Source organism: Protopterus annectens, chromosome 10.part0 (genome assembly GCF_019279795.1).
Source record: "Protopterus annectens isolate FY-2018-M chromosome 10.part0, PAN1.0, whole genome shotgun sequence".
NCBI classification, from domain to species: Eukaryota; Metazoa; Chordata; order Ceratodontiformes; family Protopteridae; genus Protopterus; species Protopterus annectens.
In genome coordinates, this window is record NC_056744.1 from 1759593628 (window position 1) to 1759618214 (window position 24587).

General features: G+C 38.8%; 1 long non-coding RNA gene across 1 annotated transcript in view; it reads left to right on the top strand.

Moving 5' to 3' along the window:
• Positions 1 to 24587, top strand: part of LOC122813989 — a 241157-nt gene that overhangs the window by 118420 nt on the left and 98150 nt on the right. The window contains exon 2 of the long non-coding RNA XR_006366754.1: positions 5809 to 5941. This is a non-coding gene — a long non-coding RNA (uncharacterized LOC122813989). The remainder of the gene's footprint in view (positions 1 to 5808; positions 5942 to 24587) is intronic.

Sequence of the window (24587 nt, forward strand, 5' to 3'; positions counted from 1 at the left end):
TTTTGCCCAGCAGAGGACTTCTTTGATTGTTTCTAGCATCAAAAACTCACACAAAGACTAAATGCACACTCTACACAAAAGTCACTCCAGCTGAGAATCAAACCAGAGAACCAAGCATTGAGAAATATCAACACTAACTAGTGCATTACTGTGTGATCTTTGCTAAGAATTATCTCATGTAAAAACGGTCAACCTGCTTAGTTTATTAGAACATTTTAGAGTTTAATTTCAATGACAACTTCAAACACTTCACTTGTAAACACTACAATACATTAAAAAAACATTGATCTACTTTTAGAAACACTGTACAACTTGCTTCTCTATTATTATAAACATTACTTGAATATGACATATCCATAATGTACACCAAAGACATGTAAGTTGAAATCTGAACTTAAAGGAAGTGAAAAATCATTTGCATACAACTTAACTACAAAAAAGAACAATGTTAAATTTTATTCTCTGTCACAAATAAAGAAAACCTGACACACAACATTTATTTATTTTTATTTCTAATTATTCTTTGGAGACCTGAGGTGGTATTTATACTATCAGGGGAAATTTGGCCAGGGCATAGAAATGTCTGGAAGTTAGAGCAGAGGATTAAGGCTATGAGCTGGTTGCAAGTTGCTTCTGTAGCCCAGGGTTTTATTCCTTCAGCTTCCATTGTAACTTTGATTCCGTTATAACTTTTTAGTGCACCTATATATGTAAAATTAATAAGTACAGTGTACTCGAAAAAGCAAAGTGACAATATTACAGACAGTAAATATAAAAGAAATATATGTCAGTTTTTTTTGGCTAAAATGCCAAATTCTATGAAAAATCCATGTTTTTCCAGTACTCAGAAAGTTAAAATTTAAGTTTTTCTTGTATTTTCCATAAAAATGGGAAAGCAGTATCACTGATGAAGAAAGGGAGCATCTTTTGTAAAAATAACTCCTTTCACACAAGGTGCACCCATTGAAAAGAGAGAAGGACTCTAGATAGCTGTAGGAAGAATATGAAGCACTGTTTTAGTCTCAGACATTTGTGAAGGAATAGAACCACCTTTGTGGCTTCAACAAAAGTGAAAAAAATTACACGAAGCATCTATGGGAAAAAATTGTCTTGGAGAAGAGGAAGATGAATACAACGTGACAGCACTGAAGCTTTTAGCCACTTTGGAAGACTGAAGAGTGGACAGACTAAGTCATACTTCTCTGCTGTCACACTTCAGGATCCTGCTTAAAGAGTCATTTGGGTTCAGCACCCATTCATTTGCAAAAATTCAAATGTACAAAAGAAATATCAAATGTTCTGACTTATAAACCTAGAAATACATCTCAAATGAGACCATCCTACTAACGGTTGTACTTCACCTTGTCTAGACATCCATGCCCATAAAACAAAAGCTTGGTAGTATTTGCACATATCAAACAAGCTCAAGTACTGAATAACTTATATCTCAAGTACACATAATCACAAGCACTCAGTACCTCATATTACTCAGTGACTCATATTACAAGCACTCAGTGACTCATATCATAAGTACTCATTAATCCATATCAGAAATACTCAGAGACTCATATCACAAATACATTGTAATTCATATCACAATTACTCAGTGACTCATATCACAAGGACTCATAATCACAAGCACTCAGTAACTCATATTACAAGTGCTCATTGACTCATATCACAAGTACTCGGTAACTGATATCACAAGTACTCATTAACCCATATCAGAAGTACTCAGAGACTCATACCACAAGTACCCTGTAATTAATTTCACAATTACTTAGTTCTCATATCACAAGTACTCAGTGACTCATATCATAAGTACTCGTTAATCCATATCAGAAGTACTCAGAGACTCATACCACAAGTACCCTGTAATTAATTTCACAATTACTTAGTTCTCATATCACAAGTACTCAGTGACTCATATCATAAGTACTCGTTAATCCATATCAGAAGTACTCAGAGACTCATATCACAAATACATTATAATTCATATCAGAATTACTCAGTGACTCATATCACAAGTACTCATAATCACAAGCACTCAGTACCTCATATTACAAGCACTCAGTGACTCATATTACAAGCACTCAGTGACTCATATCATAAGTACTCATTCACCCATATCAGAAGTACTCAGTGACTCATACCACAAGTACCCTGTAATTCATTTCACAATTACCCACTTCTCATATCACAAGTGAGTGACTCATATCACAAGTGCTAGGTAACTCATATCACAAGTACACAGTTGCACATACCACAGGTATTGGTAAATCATATCACAAGTACTAGTGACTCATACCACAAGTACTATGTAACTCATATCACAAGTACTCAGTGACTCATATCACACATATTCAGTGACTCATATCACAACTACTTTGTAACTCATATCACAACTACTCTGTACCTTGTTTCACAAGTATTAGGTAACTCATATCACAAGTACTCATTAACTCATACCAGAAGTGCTTGGAGACTCATAGAACAAGTACACCATAATTCATATCTCAATTACTCAGTGACAAGTTCTCAATGACTCATATTACAAGTACTCAGTGAGTCATATCACATGTACTCTGTAACTCATATCACAAGTACTGGGTAACTCAAATCACAAGTACTTAGCACTAATCACAAATACTCAGCAACTCATATCACGATTACACAGTGCTCATATCACAAGTACTCTGTAACGTGTACCACAAGTACTAGGTAACTAATATAAAAAGTACTAGGTAATTCATATAACAAATACTCTGTAACTCATATCACAGATACTCTATAATTCATCTCACAAGTAACAAATGACTCATGTCACAAGTATTCAGTGACTCATATCACAAGTACTCAGTAACTCATATCACAAGTAGTTGAGTTCATAAGCAATAAAAGCAAATGCAACATTTTTCAAAAATCATTTTCTGCCAGAAAACAAGGCCCCTTTACACCTGCCATATCCCACACTTTATTATTATCATACTAAATCATTGCCCCACAGAGGAAGAGTGATTATTGACAGACAGTCAAACTCCTGCCTTGTTCTTTCTCTAGCAGGTGATGAAATCTGTCCAGCTAGCATGAAGACAGATATGAATAATAGGATCTGAATTATGTAAGTTTTGATGAAAACTACAATAACTATTCAAGGCTCAAGGTCATTTTATTAAGTAAACTTGATACAATCTCATGTGATCTGAGTATGCTGTTTAGGAACAGTTCTAATTAATGTCAGTGATGATGACTGGATGTGTTGCATTTTCAAATCAGCAACACTAAACGTTGTTGTAATCCTTCCTGATCATGCACTTTATTTAGGCTCTATGTATTTGTGTCTAATGTGTTGTAACTTGTATTTGACTTGTGTCTGTATAACATGAGCTAGGCCTGAAATGGTCAGTTTTGATTTGAACCCTACCCTGGTAAAATGCCTAACTAAATACATTAGAATTGTTGGCAAAGATCAGACTTTAGAAGGCCACTAGTAATCGGCACTTTGAAAATCAGTGTAAGTCAACATCAGAAGAGCTAGGAACTCTATACAGAGGAACAGAGCCCTGACAACAATGAGGGAAGTCCAAGTTCATTAGCAGTGCAGACACCTGCTGGAGCTGGTGAGGGAAGAGAGGGTGATGTGGCTTAGCCAGCCTGCCTCTCTTCACAAGGAGGGCATGGGTGCACATCTATGGTGCATGGTCTTGTGGAAGGGTCCCCTGTGAAGAAAACAAAAACACATTGAAGTGCTGAGTTCAAGGACACAGGGCAGTCCTAAGGAGGTTGTGTCACTTACAGAAGGGAGACAGTCCTAAAGGAGGTTGTGTCACTTACAGAAGGGAGACAGTCCTAAAGGAGGTTGTGTCACTTACAGAAGGGGGGCAGTCCTAAAGGAGGTAGTCTCACTTACAGAAGGGAGACAGTCCTAAAGGAGGTTGTGTCACTTACAGAAGGGAGAAAGTCCTAAAGGAGGTTGTGTCACTTACAGAAGGGAGACAGTCCTAAAGGAGGTTGTGTCACTTACAGAAGGGAGACAGTCCTAAAGGAGGTTGTGTCACTTACAGAAGGGTGACTGGCATAATGTTTAAGCTACTTACCTCACAGACAGAACTTACAGGGTCTACGTCTCACCTCTGGGAAGTATGGCTAGATAAAAGTAGTAGAAAACAAATATAGGTAAACAAGTGGGGTTGGCATAATGTTTAAGGTATTTACCTTACAGAAACAAGGTTCAAGGTTTAATTCTTGACTTTGGAGGTTGGGGGGGTTGTGTAATGATTAAAGTGTTTACCTTAAAGACACAAGGGACATGGTTTAATTTTCACCTTTGTGGGTTGGTATTAATGTTAAGGTATTTATCTTACAGACACGGGGTACATGGTTATGGTTAAGGTATTTATCTTACAGACACGGGGTACATGGTTATGGTTAAGGTATTTATCTTACAGACATGGGGTACATGGTTATGGTTTAGGTATTTATCTTACAGACACGGGGTACATGGTTATGGTTAAGGTATTTATCTTACAGACACGGGGTACATGGTTATGGTTAAGGTATTTATCTTACAGACACGGGGTACATGGTTATGGTTAAGGTATTTATCTTACAGACACGGGGTACATGGTTATGGTTAAGGTATTTATCTTACAGACATGGGGTACATGGTTATGGTTAAGGTATTTATCTTACAGACACGGGGTACATGGTTATGGTTAAGGTATTTATCTTACAGACACGGGGTACATGGTTATGGTTAAGGTATTTATCTTACAGACACGGGGTACATGGTTATGGTTAAGGTATTTATCTTACAGACACGGGGTACATGGTTATGGTTAAGGTATTTATCTTACAGACACGGGGTACATGGTTATGGTTAAGGTATTTATCTTACAGACACGGGGTACATGGTTATGGTTAAGGTATTTATCTTACAGACACGGGGTACATGGTTATGGTTAAGGTATTTATCTTACAGACACGGGTACATGGTTATGGTTAAGGTATTTATCTTACAGACACGGGGTACATGGTTATGGTTAAGGTATTTATCTTACAGACACGGGGTACATGGTTATGGTTAAGGTATTTATCTTACAGACACAGGGTACATGGTTATGGTTAAGGTATTTATCTTACAGACACGGGGTACATGGTTATGGTTAAGGTATTTATCTTACGGACACGGGGTACATGGTTATGGTTAAGGTATTTATCTTACAGACACGGGGTACATAGTTATGGTTAAGGTATTTATCTTACAGACACGGGGTACATGGTTATGGTTAAGGTATTTATCTTACAGACACGGGGTACATGGTTATGGTTAAGGTATTTATCTTACAGACACGGGGTACATGGTTATGGTTAAGGTATTTATCTTACAGACACAGGGTACATGGTTATGGTTAAGGTATTTATCTTACAGACACGGGGTACATGGTTATGGTTAAGGTATTTATCTTACAGACACAGGGTACATGGCTTGAAATTCTCACCTTTAGGTACAACAATCCTATTCCCATTCAGCTGTACTATTAAGTCAGCTAATATTTGCAAGTGAATTAATTTAATTTTTGGGTAAGTAAAGTGTTAATGAGTGCGTGCATATGTCTTATAATTTTCCTTATCCAAAAAAAACAGTATAGTACAGTTGTATTGGACATAAACTGTTTATTCACTTATTAAATGTACCCAACCCGCAAATTCGAAATGCAAAAGTTGCATGTGTGAAAAGGGATGACAGTTGCTCAGAACTGTGATATGCTGGATAAATAGTAATTTCTGAAATTATTACTTTTTTAGATTTTGATCTGCTGACAACTCATCTGTTTTTGAAGTTGTGAAATAATACCTCTACTGGACATTCAACACCTAAATACCACCTCAATACTACCACCTAAATACTACCTCGACTGGACTGCCAGCACCTCAGAAGGTAGGCTGCTTAACAATGTATGGATTACTTCACATATGTTCATAGATGTATACTATGCTAACAACCACTGGGGCCTTTATAAGCCTAGACAAATGTCTCCTAAACGTTATTGTGCCTTAGACATTATTTTGAGCTGGTATATGATAGCTAGAGAATGATTCATTGACTACCTTTGTCCATCAGACACGTAAATGTCAAAACAGGGAGTGAATTTCCAGTTTCCCGCCCACTGGTCCACGTTGCACTTAAATAAGTTTAGGGATGGGCTCTGATTCACTTTGAAGGGAAGCCAGTTCCAGAGAATAGGGAGTCTTTGAGTAAAGTACCTGTCACTCCAACATGTCCTATTTAAATCACAGCCAAAGTCCAGATCCTTAGATCTGGTTGTTCTGGTGCTGTTCATTTTGCAGATATGCTAAAGGTCCATCACAGCGGAATCCAAGGATGGCTTGTATGCCAGGCATAACTTGCCTCTTAGCACTCTATAGGAAACTGAGTAAAAAGATAGGGCTTTGGGGTGATCTGCATAGGCCATTATGTTTACACCCTGTATTCTTTTTGTGAGGAACCTCTGTGGAAGTTCCAGTTGTTCAATGTGCCTGGTCAGGTACATATGGAAAGGAGTGTCGTACTCACTGATGGCCCATGTGCCTGGTCAGGTACATATGGAAAGGAGTGTCGTACTCACTGATGGCTCATGTACCTGGTCAGGTACATATGGAAAGGAGTGTCATACTGATTGATGGCTCATGTGCCTGGTCAGGTACATATGGAAAGGAGTGTCGTACTGATTGATGGCTCATGTGCCTGGTCAGGTACATATGGAAAGGAGTGTCATACTCATTGATGGCTCATGTACCTGGTCAGGTACATATGGAAAGGAGTGTTGTACTGATTGATGGCTCATGTGCCTGGTCAGGTACATATGGAAAGGAGTGTCATACTCATTGATGGCTCATGTGCCTGGTCAGGTACATACAGAAAGGAGTGTCATACTCATTGATGGCTCATGTGCCTGGTCAGGTACATATGGAAAGGAGTGACATACTCATTGATGGCTCATGTGCCTGGTCAGGTACATATGGAAAGGAGTGACATACTCATTGATGGCTCATGTGCCTGGTCAGGTACATATGGAAAGGAGTGTTGTACTCATTGACGGCTCATGTGCCTGGTCAGGTACATACAGAAAGGAGTGTCATACTCATGGATGGCTCTGATGATGGCTGAGTACAGTGGCACAGCGACTTCTCTGGAACTAGATGCCAGATGATCCTACCAAATGACCCGTCTCTCCAGGCACAATTCAAAAAGTAGAATATAGTTTTGTTTAAAAATAGTGTTGCATTTATCTGCAAGTTCTGCAGATGAGATCATTCATAATATGCTAGAGCTGCCTAAAGTGCTATGTAAATTATCTAGGGTTGGCACATGGTCTGAATCATAAGTGTTAAACTTCTTCAAATTGAGTAGGATCATTTGTTTTCTTTATCTTTTATTCAGCCTGCATGTTTGTTTTACAACATACTAAGAGTGTGTGTGTGTGTGTGTGTGTGTGTGTGTGTGTGTGTGTGTGTGTGTGTGTGTGTGTGTGTGTGTGTGTGTGTGTGTGCGTGCGTGCATGTGTGGCTGTGTGTGTGTGTGTGTGTGTGTGTGTGTGTGTGTGTGTGTGTGTGTGTGTGTGTGTGTGTGTGTGTGTGTGTGCCTGTGCGTGCATGTGTGTGTTTTTGTGTATGTTTGTGCGTGCGCGTGTGTGTGCATGCCTGTGTGCGTGTGTGTGTGTGCATGCCTGTGCGCGTGCATGTGTATGTGTTTTTGTGTGTGTGTGTGTGTGTGTGTGTGTGTGTGTGTGCTGCATACGCATGCATGTATGTGCGTGTGTGTGTGTGTGTGTTTGTGTGTGTCTGGTGGAGATTAGAAGGGAAGTAGTACTCTTATTTTAGTCAGCTCTGCTGCTTGTATTGAACATGTATCCAGAAGATGCTGACTTTATTGTGTTGGGGAGCCAATATAAATTAAGAAGGGAGTTAGTTTAACAATAGATGACTGTGTTGCTCTTCTAGCGACTTTTACTTAGGTATTGTTATGATAAATATTGCTCTTTTTGCTGTATTTCTTACTATGTCAAAAGGGAGCTTAAAAAAGTATATTATATAAAATTTAGGGAAACTGTTTTTTTTGTTTTGTTACTTTATTATGTCATTATGCATAAAACAGCAACATATTTCTTAATTACTTAATTAGCTGCAGTAAAAGAACCTTGCTGATTGATGACAACACTGCATCTAACAATCATAGGAATCAACAGAATTCCAAGGCAACTGAGTCATGTGACCATTTATGCCTTGCTAGTAGTACCCACCCTCAGCTTGAGCCCCTTCTCTCGAGAAGAGCCAGACCTGTCAAGCCAGGGGGTGAATTTGTGAATACCCATCCAATCGTCCATTTCCTGTCTGAAGAAAAAAAATAAAAAAATGCCACATTGGTCCTTTTAACAGAAAACACAAAAACCCAGAAACCCAGATATGACATAATATCTTTCATTGGACCAACATAGATTTTGCAATTACTAGAGCTTTCATGCTGACATGAGCTCTCCCTAGTGAAGGGCTCCTGTCTGCTCAAAAGATCTAGTAACTGCAAAACCTATGTTGGTCCAAATATACGTTTTCCATCTGAAGGAAGATAGCTGCTTAATATGCAGGTGTAATCTATTCCTGAGATGGGAAGGAACTGTGCAATGAACCTGTCTCTCTAGCAACGTCTTTTGGCTTTTCCCGGTTAGGGATTGCCCCAGTGGATCACTGGTCCACAGATTAATTGACAGTGGTGTTTTTACAGTGTCGAGTTGTCAGCCCAGCTCCCAACACATATGCACCTGCCTGCATGTCTTTAAAACTCACTCGACCACAGGGAGGACATGAAGACTCCACACAGAAGGCACTCCAGTTGAGAATTGAACCAGAGAACCTCTTGATATGAGGTGATAACGCTAACCACTGCACCACCACAATGAACCTATTTCTCTACCTAGTTTTATTTATCTGTTGGCAAAGATTTAGATCTCTGGTTCTTTAATATGTGAGGCTCTTTGTTTTATGATGATATAAAAAATTCAAGAATTCTGAGTTCCTAGTAGCTCAGAAGGCAAGGCAGATATCTCCTCTTAAGAGCCTATAGGATGCAAAAAACAGAAACGGTGCTATCAGTCTTTCCTGATAGCTTATGGTTGCTAAGCCACTGATCTTAGTTAGAAACCTCTGGAGTCTTTCTAGTTGTTTGAAATGCTTAGTGAGGTGCATTCTAAAGGAGGCATTGAATTTAATGATTGACCTCTCACTGTCGAATATAATGTGGATTGTACTCTCCTGGCAATTAGTTGAACCAAGTAGAAGGAGTTCCTCAACATTGTCCTTACATGGTGATCAAAAGACAAAGAATTGTCAAACTATGTCCCAAGAACTCTAATGACATTCTCATTTTGGAAAGAGGTATTATTTACATTGCATGTTGTGTGGAGTTGTAGTTTACCAAATCTGGCAATACTACATTTTTTGCTATTAATTTAAGTCCACTATTTGTATACCAGGTATTTATAAACGTAAGCTCTTACTTAACGGGTTGGGTGTCAGAGGGTGACTTGACAATGAAACCCATTTTACAGTCATTTACAAACTCAGTTAGCCAAAGGTCTTGGTTCATGGTTTTGAGATTGGAAAAGTAAATACCAAACAAAAGGGGTCCCAGCACAGAGCCTTGTGGGACACCAGTGGTTACCCTTCTACTCTCTGGTGATGACCCTGCTGTCCACATGTGAGTCTTGTCCTTTAGCCTTTTCATTAACTAGTAAGTCAGTAACTGCAGTGGCGATGCTACACCTCAGCTAGTTAGGATGAGCCATGCCCAGAGGTGGACAAACGCAGGTTTAGGAAAAAGCTCAAGAGACTGTACACAGCAGCCAATGGAAGTGTTGGAAAGGAATTAATTGCTTGTGCATATGTGTGTCACTATAAAAAGTGGAACAAACTAAAATTAGGAGCAATGTATTTGACAAATGCTAGTATGAACAGAGTAATTTATGGATATATTTGGATAATAATGTGACTGTTTGACAGAATATTAATGTTATCTGTATTCATTAGGAACAGGCATTTTGTATGTAAGTATATCACAGATAACACTGTGTCAAAGTCTAAAGGGATTGTTTTCCTGATTTTAAATTGGGGCAACAATATGGGGTCCTATGCTGCAAATATGAAAAGAACATTATTTCATATATATATCATACATTTTAAGAGGAGTATGCTCTAAGATGTGAAAATATAGGGTATTTACAAACCTATACCCATGAGTGAAGGTATTTATATACTTTGATCACATAAGCCAACTGCTACATATTGGTTTGATTCTATGTGACTGCTAAAAATGATACCAACTAAATAATGAAGATATGTGATTACCATCTTGTGATATGCAGAGTGTCCGTGTCTATTTAAAAGACTGAACTAGAGAGAATATAGTCATATTGAAGTAATTTTCTGAATTGTTGGCAGCAGTTGTTGGAACAGCTGCGGAGAGTTTCATACTGGACAGGTATGCATTAGGTATAATACGGAGATGGCTGAACATTTTGTTTATACTTCTGTAATATTCTATACATGTTGTTTTAATTGAGACATGTGAGGCATTATTCGAGAGGTGGGTGGAAGCTGAGTATAGCACATGTACTTTAATGAGGAGGCATGACCTTTATATGATCCTGTCCTGTAAACCTATATTCTGGAATGTAAATAGCTTGAACACTTCAACTAAGTTACAGCATTTAATGGGCTACTGATGGATTTATAAGCAATATGTGGCAAATTTACAGGAATCCCATTTGGATGCACAATAATATGATCATTTTGGACTTAGGGATGGAATTCCAGTAGCTGGGGTTTGTTTTCTCATGACAGGTGATTTACAGAAGTGTAATGATGCTTTTGGTTGCCTTTTGGAGGGGATAGATAATTTGACTAATGAGTAAGGATGTTGTGTTGAGCTGAAGGTTTATTTGGGGGTGAGGAGAGTAACTACGTTTAATGTTGATATGCTACTGGAGATTTTGCAATCAAAATAAGGGATATTATGAGGGTACTGGTGGTATTTATTGAAGGAGTCTTCCTGTCTCTGGAGACTGGAATACAGTCATGAGTTCAAAGAAGAAGAAGAGAGCAGGTCTCCAAATTATCAGATTGTCCAGATTGGGAAGATATGTTGTGCTGTATGTTATAGCAATGGGCTTTATCGCTTTTATGAAGATAAAAGACAAAACTCTGGGTGTTGATTTACATATTATATTTCAATCAAGATCAAAAACTGATTATATATATTTTATATATAGCTGCAGAGGGATTTATATCAACCAACAAAGGTAATTTCAGTGAGTCCCAAACTCTCTGAAATGTTTTCAGTGAAAGGTCCATTCGACACGTCTAAAACAAACCTTTTTTTTCACTAAGTCCCCTTACTTCCAATATAGGGAGAACTCTACACCCCCCCAACATTGTCTTCAATTAAGCCATTTTAGAGTTTTGGGTTTTGGACATGTTAAATTTACCACTGTAGAGTTGTGAAATTCTGCTATGGATTACTGTGATTTTGAATGTGTAAAGGCGGTGTCACATTCTCCTGTGGATTACTATGACTTTGAAAAGGCGGTGGTGTTTATCCTGTTCTTGTTTTCTGCTCAGGCACCCCTACAATGTTTGTTACCTCATACAAATACTGATTATATGGAGAAATGATGGTGATTCCTAGTAATGCAGCTGAAGTGAAACACCTTTGTTAAGTGGTTTAATGAACTGGTGAATCAAAAGCTAGAGCTGCTGGGGTTGCTCCAAGATTTATCTGCACTCAACAGGGTCACTCCCTACAAATGCTCATTGGCGTCTGAAGAGTTTGTGCGCAGTGGGCTTTTGAGATGCATGCTACTCTCTACACATGCTCATTAGCAACCAAGGAGTTTGTGTGCACTGGGCATTAGAGATGCATACTACTCCTGCACATGCTCATTAGCAACCAAGGAGTTTGTGTACACTGGGCATTAGAGATGCATACCACTCCTGCACATGTTCATTGGCAAACAATGAGGTTGTGAGCAGTGGGACTCTGGAATGCATGCTATACCTCTGCAGGATGCAATCAGGTGTCCTTAACCGCTTCCCCCCGAAGACAAGTGGGGATTTTACTGCAGAGAGTGTGCTTACAAGAGCATAATCCTCTCATTCTTACAAACAGTGGTGATCAGGCATAAACCTCATCATTCCTCTTCTCCCCATGCCAGCCTCAGCAGGCTCCTGAGCCATTAGTCACACTTGAGTCACCTGACTGGTAGTTAGGGCTTTATCCACCAATGAACACCAATGGTGCAACTCTCCATAAACAGCATGATTTGGGGATGTGGCACTTCATACTGAATGTTGGAAAAAGGTGATGATAAAAAATGTGCTTAAATATGCCAGATCATTAAATATATTTTGCAGCAGTGTAAATCAAAATGTTTTATTTAATCAGCATATCATCATCATATGAGGTAATCTAGAAGCAGTTGACCTCTTTAGCATATAATAATCAATGCAAATTTGAGTGCGTGGTGGAATGGCCGTATTATGGAGATGGGTAGAACTCCATTTGTGTTTAAGTTGGGTCTACAGTATTTTGTTGAACTGTCATTTTAGTGAATACCTATTTATCGAACCCTATTGAGTGAAAGCTGACTTCAACAAATGATCTTTTCAGCGAACTTTCACACAGGGAAAGAAACTAATCAACCATCATTGGGAGTATGACCTTTTCCCCTCTGTAGTGTGATCATGGAGTTGGTATATTTAGTTAGGAGGGTGGGGGTGGGGCACATCCCTCCACTTAGGTGAATTTAAGATTTTGTAGCTTCAGCGGTTACCATTGCTGCCTCACAGCAAGAGGTTCTCCGGTTTAATCCTCGGCTGGGGTGCCTTCTGTGCAGAGACTTCATGTCCTTACTGTGGTCAATAGTCACATGGGTTTCCTCCGGGTGCTCTGATTTCTTCCCACATCCCAAAGACATGCTGTAGGTGGATTGGATACTCTAAATTGCCCCTAGGCGTGAGTGCATGTGTGTGTGTGCCTTCTGTGAAAGGTTGGGGGTCGGGCTGGCAACTTGACACCCTAAATCTCCACTGCCAATTATGAGGGACAGGTGATCTGCTGTGGTGACCCCTAACTGGGAAAAGCCAAAAGAAAAAGTAATAGTTTTTTGTCCGGTTGGTAGCTGACCTACTAGAGTTTTTTTCTTGTGTGAAAGTTTATTAAAGTGATCATTTGTTGAAGTCAGCTTTCACTCAATAGGGTTTGATAAATAGGTATTCACTAAAATGGCATTTCAACTAAGTGATATAGACACATTTAAGTTGTGGATGCCAATATTAAAATTGCTGTTCAGTATTCCAGCTATGTTATTATGGCTGAATTTAGATTTAGCCATTGGATATTGTACAAAGATGAGTGCAAGTTAGAGGAAGGTTTAGGAAATAGAAAGTGAGACAGGCTAGCTCAATACTTTGGGAATGATTATGGTAGTCTGATCATTGGGGAACACTGGATAAAACTGCACAGTATATTGAGAGTGGAATATGCAGGGATAGTCTATATTCTGAAAATTATGTGTAGGAAAATCTAATGAAAGTCGGCCACTGAAGTGTTTATGTTGGAAGTAAGACAGGAGCTCCTTCTGTTAAGGGGATAATGAGTATGACGTGCATGGCCAGGAGAGAGCATTAGATAGATACTAAACTGTACTGAAGGAATGACTAAATGTTTTGGAGGTTGAAACTGATCTGGTCACTTGAACATAGATATACCGCTTACTGAGATATGCTGCCAATTCAAGAATTGGTGAATGTTTGTATGCTCCACAAAGATTGAATATTGTGTTCCTTGGAGTGAATGTCTTGTGTTGTTAGTGTTGTAAAGGGGATGATGGAATGTGGGTATATATATTCTGGCCATATACTTGATTAGACTTGTCCAAGTGAGACTCCTTTTCATGGGGGTGATTGGTGGAAAAGTGTCATTTACACAGTGTTTATTCTTGGAGGCTGATAGGTAAATATGTATGGAAAGGTTTTCTTGAATACTATTGTGACACTCCACTTCTAGGCCAGTAATCAAGGATCCTGAATCCTCACCACTGACACCAGTGAGAGACATTCACTTGGAACAAAATTTGATACACACAGTATTTCCAGATGCAGCTGTCTGCATCAAGCACAATTTCCCTTAAGAGCATACAGGGAACACACACTGATTCTGGGCTCTGGGTGTCTCTCTCTCTCTCTCTCTCTTCCAGACCTGCAGTAAGACTCCCCACTGGCACAGCTGTAGAGCTGAGTCCTCAGCCAAGTGTCCAAGCCAAGTTCCCCAACATCCTCTCTGTGAAGCCATGCTCTGTGTCCCTGCTCCAGGTAGATGACACACACACTTTGAGATTTAATTTTCACACACACACACACACACACACACACACACACACACACACACACACACACACACACACACACACTTGGGAAAGGCTGGCGCAGATTTACTAGCTGCACCCCTCTGCCCAGTCTATAAGGTAGTTACTGCCATCAGACACTCCAAAGCCAGCTACTCTAAGGCTCTTACAAGGTTACCCAATTATACTGAGTGAAATCAACACCAATACAAATGGTAATGTTGACCAAACAGCAAGGCTTTCAGGAGCAGCCACAGTGTCACCAAATAAATATAACTACTCTCAAAGGTTACAATATTATCTAAAAGACTGGCCACAATGTAAAGTTTAAATATATTTAATAATAAATAATAAAAGAAAATGAACATACTAAATATCTATTTACAATAAACACCAGAGGTTTAGTCATAGGAAATATTAAAATAACACAGATAAAAGGATTCACACAGATACAGAAAAATAGTACTTAACTGATCTCACTATATTTTCCTGACTGATCTAAAGAATTACTTTTCCCTGGTTACTTACTAAAGCAATGCAAGATGACGTAGGTGAGTGGTCTTCTAGTCAGGTTTTAAGAACAGCCTGCTCTGAGACTTCTGACTCATCTGGTATTAAAACGTCAATTTAGTGTTGGATTACAGATTGACATAACATACATCTAGTCATCTGACTCCGGTTACCATACTACCCCTCTTTACTATAAATTGAACCAGAATCTTGCACATATGTGTCAATAATACACACATATAACTTTGCTAAGATCTGCTACAGCTTCTGGAAGTCATAAAACAATTTCAAACTTCCACCCTTCCAGAGTAGCAATTAGTTCACCTCTAAGGGCAATACAGAAGTCTTCCTAGTAAAGACTTTTTGTTTCTGGTTGCATTGCGATCTGTGAGATACAATCTTTATGGCTTATACCAAGTAATTTAATTTCAAACTATTTTTCAAAGTTAGCTGGCTTGAGATTAACCTCTTCTCTTGAAGTACACTCTGTTACAATCTATTCATCTCAATAGTTATCATACATTCTGACATACAGGTATACTTCTTTTTCTGTCCAGCAGAACCCACTGTTGGTACATCTTTTAGCACAAGCTATTTTGCAAGTACATTTTCAGCACAAGCACCTGTACAAATCAGTTTGATATACAAATGACATATATTTCTTTACAAAACTCCAGCTAGCTATGCTGGTTTATGTTACACATCCAGTGTGCTACTTTGTTTAGCATAGCTGGCAATACCTAACATCATCACAACTATTATGACAATTTCAGAGATAGCAATAGGTAAAAAATGGAAAATAAATGGTTTAACTTCTGGTAATGGTATAATACAGTTGATGGATAAATTACATCACAGACAGAAACACGTTGTAAAAAATATATTTACCTTCCACTGAAGAAGTGAAGTGGGTTAAAGTTTTATTTCCATGGTCTGTTGTATTTTGTGTTATTTTAAGCATTTATGTTCTATTTTGTTAATGAAATTAGTTAAGTGTAATAAATATTGTTGTGCAATATGTTCTATGTTACAACAGTTATTGTTAAAGCTATTAGCTATCATTTTGCAGTTTGTTATTATAATAATGCTAGAGAGAGCATACATTTATTTGGGCTATAAAAGAGGTTTGTGAGTTATGTGTTAACACTGTGGACAGTTGTAGAATATAGTGACCACCATACATGCAGTTTACATAGGGTAAGGGCACTGCATATATTGAGCAAGTGAAAGGTTAATGGACACTTAAATGAACTGAGTATACAGTGTGAACCAATGTAATGCACACTGTAAACAGGTGCAGAATACATTGTGAAAAAGGTAATCCACATTGTGAACAGATACACTTACAGTATGAATAAAGGCTAGGCACATTGTGAACAGGTATACACTGTGAACAAGTACAGCATACGCTATGAACAGACACAGTATACAGTAAGAACAAAAGCAATGCACATTGTAAACAGATACCATATATAGTGTGAACGGATAAAGTACACAATGTGAACAAAGACAATGCATACTGTGAACCGAGGGTCTATATTAGAACATTGAAGTTTCAAAACTTCAAATGTTCTAATATGGAACCTTATTCAGCGAAAGCTGAAAATATCGAAGCAACAGAAAACCAAATCTTTTCCTAGGGAAATAATTTGGTTGTCCATTTCTGTTGCTTCAGTATTTTCAGAGCTGTGGTGGAAAGTTCCAGGTCAGGTTCAGGTAAGTGTGCGATTGTGTGGACGTGAGGGTTAGGGCGGGTTAGGTGAGTTAGGTTTAGGGTGTGGGTTAGATATGTGTGCGATTGTGTGGATGTGAAGGTTAGGGCGGGTTAGGTGAGTTAGGGTTAGGGAGTGGGTGAAGTGAATGTGCGGTAGTGACAGACCTTAGGGTTAGGGTTTGGGTTAAGGTAAGTGGATAGTTAGTGGTGTGTGTATAGTTTAGTGTAGGGTTAGGTGTAAGATTTTAGGTGTATGTGTGTGGATTGCTGTTTGTTTGATGTGCTTGTGTTGTGTGTATGTGTTTTGGAACACCACATTTTTTCCCTAGGAAAAAATTCGCTGTTCTGTATTTTTGACGTTTTCAGCTTTCGCTGAATAGGGTTTGATATTAGAACATTCAAAGTTTTGAAACTTTGATGTTCTAATGTAGACCCATGAACAGACACCATGGACAGTGTGAACAGATATAGTATACAATGTGAACAAGGATAATGTACACTGTGAACACAGCATACACCATGAACAAAGACAATGCATATTTGGAAGAGAACATGTATACCTACTGTATTTATTTAGCACTTACTGGGAAAGCCTGACTGGGATGATATCCCATTCTCAGTGGTGGCCCGGGGGAGAAAAGCTCCACATTTACATAACATGGTTTCAGTTAAATAAAGTTACTAGAACGCCTAATACAGAGGAATGACATATTAACTAAGTAAAAATTCAGCTTGAGTTCATCCAGTGTGAACTTATACATGCATACTGCAAATATATGGGCAGCTATAACAAGTTACAAAAACATTATCAATAGATAAAGAATACTCAAGTTGCAGACAATAAATACACTGAGTACACTCTTTGGAACAGAGATGATTAAATAATATAGCCTAGGTAAAATATATTTGTTATTTGTCTAAGAAATAGAATTTACTAATTGCTTCTCTGCAAACATAGTCACAGTATGCTGGATGTGGAAGAAGGGAGGTACTAGTTTAGCCAAGGGTGGTGCAGGAGCAGACACAGATTTTATTTGGGGAGTCTTTTAGTAGTAGTTTGAAGCTGGCAAGGTTAGACAGAGATTTAATTTGCAGAGAGATTGAATTCCATTTCTTAGTCACAGATTATGAATAGAGACTTTGGCCAGAGGATTTGTGGGGTATATGTAACCTGAGAAGAAGCTGTTCATTTGATTGAATAAGTCTGGGCTCTGGGTGTCTCTCTCTCTCTGGGTGATAGGAATGGAGAATAGATGTTAAAGTAGGGCAGTCATCAGCTTTGTAAAAAATGTTGTGTGTGGAGCTGTATGTAATCGAAATGTTGAGGCAGTTAATGCCAATTCAAAGCCTTAAGGGCAATACAGTAGTGTCTGTGGTATTGTTTGTTGTTGGCAAATTTTAGAACTTTATTATAGCATGCCTTCAGCTTAGTTTTAACTGTAGCCTGAAGGCTGGTCAGGATGGATGCACCGTATAAGAGAGATTGGAGAAGGTAGGTAGTGGCAAGAGTGGTTTTGGTGTTGTTTGGGAAGTTTTATGCTTGTAGAGCACTCCTAATTTTTGTTCAGCCTTTCTGATGTTATTTTGAACACGCAGGTCATATTTAAGGTTATCATCTCTAATAACTCCAAGTTTTCTGTTGGAGACTACTTCAATTTCAGTTTTGTTTAGTAAAACTATTTTGAAATTTGTTTTATCAGGTGTATGATTTGGCAAAACATAGCAATAACTCTGTCTTTTTAGGGTTGAGTAGTACCTGTGCATTTCTCAACTGAAGAAAAAGCTTATTGTGTGATGCAGAGGAGTTGAAGGAAATTATTAGATGTACATACATACATGCAGAATCATCAGCATATTGTATAAGAGAGGCTGTACTTATGGAGCTATAGAGGTCATTGATAAGATATTAAAGGGGAGGGGACCAATAACAGAGCCTTGATATACAGCAGTGGAGACTTGCAAGTATAAAGAGAGACTATTCTGCCATTTTACAGACTGGAGCCTGTCAGTTAAACAGCTATTGAACCATGGTGATGAAGGGGGTTGGTCTATGTTAAGTCACTTTATACAGAAGTTTAAGGTGAGAAACTGTATTGAAAGCTTTTGGCAGCTCAAAGAATAAGAAGGAAACAAGTTTGCCTGAGTCCCTGTATTTGTTTATGATGTCAATGAACAGCAGGGCAGCAGTTGTATTGTGTGTTGGGCAGAAGCCATGTTGAGTGGACACTAAGAGCCATGCTTGTAGAAGGTAGTGGAGGAGTTGCTTATGAATACATCTTCCAAGAAGTTTTGAGAGAGACGATAATATTGCAAAAGGCTGAAAGTCAAAGACGTCAGCTGAGTTGCTACCTTTATAAAGAGGGATAATATAGGATTTTTTTCTATAGTGAGGGTACACAAGATTCCGATATTGATCTCAGGATAAGGATAGAGACTGGATATGCTATGGCACTGGCAGTTATCTTTAGGTATTCGGGTGGGAGGTTGTCAGCTGCAGTGGAGCAAAGCTTGAGTTAAAGTAGAATGTTTTCTTAATTTGATGTTGAGACAGGTCCTAAGTGGACATTGCCAGCAATGGAGAACAGTACAGGTGGGAAGAGGTATAGTTTGAGGTGGTAAATGGGAGTTAGTTAATTCACAATTTTATAGCAGTGGTTATTTGCTATTTAGATTAACTAGTGGGTTTTCTGGGCCTGGATTGGGGAGGACATCACCACACTCTGGGATTTTTAGAGATATTGTATTTATTTACAAGGGATCTACATAACTTTTATTGTTCAAGTAGAGTGGTAGTAGTAAAGCATTTTGTGCTTAAAATAAAAAAAAAAAACAAGGCGAGAGACTAAAAAGGAAGCGGCTATATTGGTATAACTATTCCTGATTTCATAGTGTGGTGATAAACTGCAGTAGGAAAGATGTACGGATGTAAAAATATACAGTGATTGTTTTTAGTAGCAGCAGAAAGAAACATGATGCTTGCAGAAACATTTGAAATTTCAGTGACTATAGAGAAGAGGAAAAAGTGAAGTGTACTATGTGGTGTGAAGTGGAGAGAAGCAGAGGTGAAGAGAAGTAAGTGGAGAAGATTTGTCTTATTCGTTAATTCTTATTATGTAATAATATGAAAGGAAATGTAGGAGTATCAATGATATTTGAAGTCAAACAGAGGCATAAAGAGCAGAATATAACTAAGGACACTGGATCTATATTAGGACACTGAATGTTCAAAATTTCGAGTGTTCTAATATCGACCCATTTTCAGCGAACGTCGAAGAAACAGAAAACCAAATTTTTTCCTAGGGGAAGAATTTGGTTGTCTGTTTCTGTTGCTTCAGTATTTTCAGCGCTGTGGTGGAAAGTTACGGGTCGGGTTCAGGTAAGTGTGCAACTGAGTGAGGGTTAGGTTAGTTAGGGTTAGGGTGTGGGTTAGGTATGTGTGCGATTGTGTGGATGTGAGGGTTAGGGTGGGTTAGATGAGTCAGGGTTAGGGCTCGGGTCAGGTAAGTGTCCGATTGTGTGGATGTGAGGGTTAGGGAGGGGTAGGTGAGTTAGGGTAAGGGCGCGGGTGAGGTGACTGTGCGATAGTGACTGACCTTAGGGTTACAGTTTGGGTTAAGGTAAGTGGATAGTTAGTGGTGTATGTATAGTTTAGTGTAGGGTTAGGTGTAAGAGTTTAGGTGTATGTGTGTGGATTGCTGTTTGTTTGGTGTGCTTGTGTTGTGTGTATGTGTTTTGGAACAGCAAATTTTTTCCCTAGGAAAAAATTCACTGTTCTGAATGTTCGATGTTTGCAGTTTTTGATTCCTAGGGTTCGATATTAGAACACTTGACATTTTGAATGTTCGGTGTTCTAATATAGACCCAAGGACACTAATACTAAAATTTGTCTGAATGTAATTGTATGAAGAGCAGATGAGGCAGATGTAATTACTGGGGTTGGGAGGAGTGAGAGTCTATGAGTGCTTATTTGTGATATGGTTATGTTGCTGCAGGTGGGATGCATTATGGGTCTTGCGATAGATTGGAATTTGGATAGGTAGAGGTAGGCCCAGTATAAAGGAGACATAATGTCAGGGGTGGGTGGGAATGGGGGTATGGTGTGAAGCAAAGTGAAGCCAAGTGTAGTGAGGTGAAGCAGAGTGGGATCAAACAGAGTCCTGCAGGAAAGCAGTCAGTCAGGATTATCAAAACCTAATTAAAAATGTCTTAAAAGACAAGGACAGAGAAATAGCAGTGGCAATGTTAAAAACTAACACCAAAAAGTTGGAAGTATTTACAGGAAAAAAGTGATTATTATGTCAGGGGGATATAGAAAAGGACAGAGTATAAAATAGTAGTTTGAAGGAGCTAACTAGAACTGTGACAGTCCAGTTGGGGAAAGTAGACAGGAAATTAAGGAGTGAGACATATGAAGCAGATGGGACAGGCAGCAGCCAAGCACAATAGTAACTATGTAAGGTAATAGTACCTTACAAGTGAGAAACAAAGAAGAGGGTATATAGGGTACAGCAGTAGGTAAAAAATAAATGGGTTGCAGGGGAAAGCTCACCCAGTGTATAAAGTATTCCTGGTACACCTCAGTATTCCAAAAATAAGGTGAACGGATCAATTGCTCTCATTCTAAGGGAGGAGATACCAACAACAGTGAAATTTCCCTACAATAATACAGGAAGTACTTGGCTAAAGAGTTACAATATAGGAATGTCCTTACTTAAGGCACTATTTGTGACATTTCACTCCAATGCCCTCTGGACACAAAATAACTGGGTGTCCTGACCCTGCTTTGGAGTCTTGCCTTATGTTACGAGAGATGTCAATCTGGAAGGGGGGGCTTTCAGCCTAGCATCATTGTGCCTAGTAAAATTTATCAAAGAAAGTCTAATTTGCAAGTTAAGAAAAGTGTGCAAATGTCACTCTAAACCACAGACAATGAGCACTGTATGTTAATTGAAGAATTGAAATCTCAAAGGACTACTTAGGGTGAATAGCCAGAATGGGAGCAACAATCACATTTATGGTCAACAGCAATCCAAACAAATACACTGAAGGGCAACTGTTCGATGGATCAGCTTCATGAAAAGAAGATCATGCTGGAGCAAGAGTTGGATAAATCTTGAAGCATGTTCTTATCTACTGCATGATTATGTAAATGCAGTATGTTACACAACAGTAACCATAAGCACAGTGAGCTAGCATAAGTCTGAACAAGGACAGTGCTCATTGTGAGCAGCTACAGTATACAGCGTGAATAGGGGCAGTGCACACTGTGAACAAATACAGTATACAATGTGAACAGGGACAGTGCACATTGTGAACAGATACATTATACAATGTGAACAAGGACAATGCTCATTGTGAACAGATACAGCATACAATGTGAACAGGGACAGCACACATTGTGAACAGATACACTATACAATGTGAGCAAGGACAATGCTCATTGTGAACAGATACAGTATACACAATGTGAACAGGGACAATGCACATTGTGAACAGATACAGTATACAATGACAACAGGGACAGTGCACATTGTGAACTGATACAGTATACAATGTGAACATGGACAATGCACATTTTGAACAGACACAATATACAATGTGAGCAGAGACAATGTACATTCTGAACAGATAGAGTATACAGTGGGAACAAGGACAATGCTCACTGTGATCAGATACAGTATACAATGTGAACAGGGACAATGCACATTGCAAACAGATACATTATACAATGTGAACGGGGACAGTGCACATTGTGAACAGATACACTATACAATGTGAGCAAGGACAATGCTCATTGTGAACAGATACAGTATACAATGTGAACAGGGACAATGCACATTGTGAAAGGATACAGTATAAAATGTCAACAGGGAGAGTGCACATTGGAAACTGATACAGTATACAATGTGAAGAGGGACAATACACATTGTGAACTGACACAATATACAATGTGAACAGGGACAATGTACATTCTGAACAGATAGAGTATACAATGTGAACAGGGACAATGCACATTGTGAACAAATACAGTATACGATGTGAACAGGGACAGTGCACATTGTGAACAGATACAGTATACAATGTGAACAGGGACAATGCACATTGTGAACAGATACAGTATACAATGACAACAGGGACAGTGCACATTGTGAACTGATACAGTATACAATGTGAACAGGGACAATGCACATTTTGAACAGACACAATATACAATGTGAGCAGAGACAATGTACATTCTGAACAGATAGAGTATACAGTGGGAACAAGGACAATGCTCACTGTGATCAGATACAGTATACAATGTGAACAGGGACAATGCACATTGCAAACAGATACAGTATACAATGTGAACAGGGACAGTGCACATTGTGAACAGATACACTATACAATGTGAGCAAGGACAATGCTCATTGTGAACAGATACAGTATACAATGTGAACAGGGACAATGCACATTGTGAAAGGATACAGTATAAAATGTCAACAGGGAGAGTGCACATTGGGAACTGATACAGTATACAATGTGAAGAGGGACAATACACATTGTGAACAGACACAATATACAATGTGAACAGTGACAATGTACATTCTGAACAGATAGAGTATACAATGTGAACAGGGACAATGCACATTGTGAACAAATGCAGTATACGATGTGAACAGGGACAGTGCACATTGTGAACAGATACAGTATACAATGTGAACAGGGACAGTGCACATTGTGAATATATACAGTATACGATGTGAACAGGGACAGTGCACATTGTGAACAGATACAGTATACAATGTGAACAGGGACAATGCACACTGTGAACAGATACAGTATACAATGTGAACAGGGACAATGCACATTGGGAACAGATACAGTATACAGTGTGAACAGGGACAATGCTCATTGTGAACAGATACAGTATACAATTTGAACAGGGACAGTGCACATTGTAAACAGATACAGTGTACAATGTGAACAGGGCCAGTGCACATTGTGAACAGATACAGTATACAATGTGAACAAGGACAATGTTCATTTTGAAAAGATACATTATAAAATCTGAACAGGGACAGTGCATAGTGTGAACTGATACAGTATACAATGTGAATAGGGACAAAGCACATTGTGAACAGACAAAATATACAATGTGAACAGGGACAATGTGCATTCTGAGCAGATAGAGTATACAATGGGAACAAGGACAATGCTCATGATGAACAGATACAGTATACAATCTGAGCAGGGACCATGCACATTGTGAACAGATACAGTATGCAATGTGAACAGGGACAATGTTCATTATGAACAGATACAGTATACAATTTGAACAGGGACAGTGCACATTGTGAACAGATACAGTATACAATGAGAACAGGGCCAGTGCACATTGTGAACAGATGCAGTATACAATGAGAACACGGACAATGCTCATTATGAACAGATACAGTATACAATGTGAACAGGGACAATGCACATTTTGAGCAGCTACAGTATGCAATGTGAACAGGGACAATGCACATTGTGAACAGATACAGTATACAATGTGAACACTGACAATGCATGTTGCGAACAGATACAGTATACAATGTGAACAGGGACAATGTTCATTATGAACAGATACAGTATAAAATGTGAACAGGGATAGTACACATTGTGAACAGTTACAGCATACAGTGTGAACAGGGATAATGCATATTGTGAACAGATACAGTATACAATGTGAACAGGGACAATGCAAATTGTGAACAGATGCAGTATACAACATGAACAAGGAAAATGGACATTGTGAACAGATACAGTATTCAATGTGCACAGGGGCATTACACATTGTGAGCAGATACAGCATACAGTATGAACAGGGACAATCCACATTGTGAACAGATGCAGTATACAATGTGAACAGGTACAATGCAGAT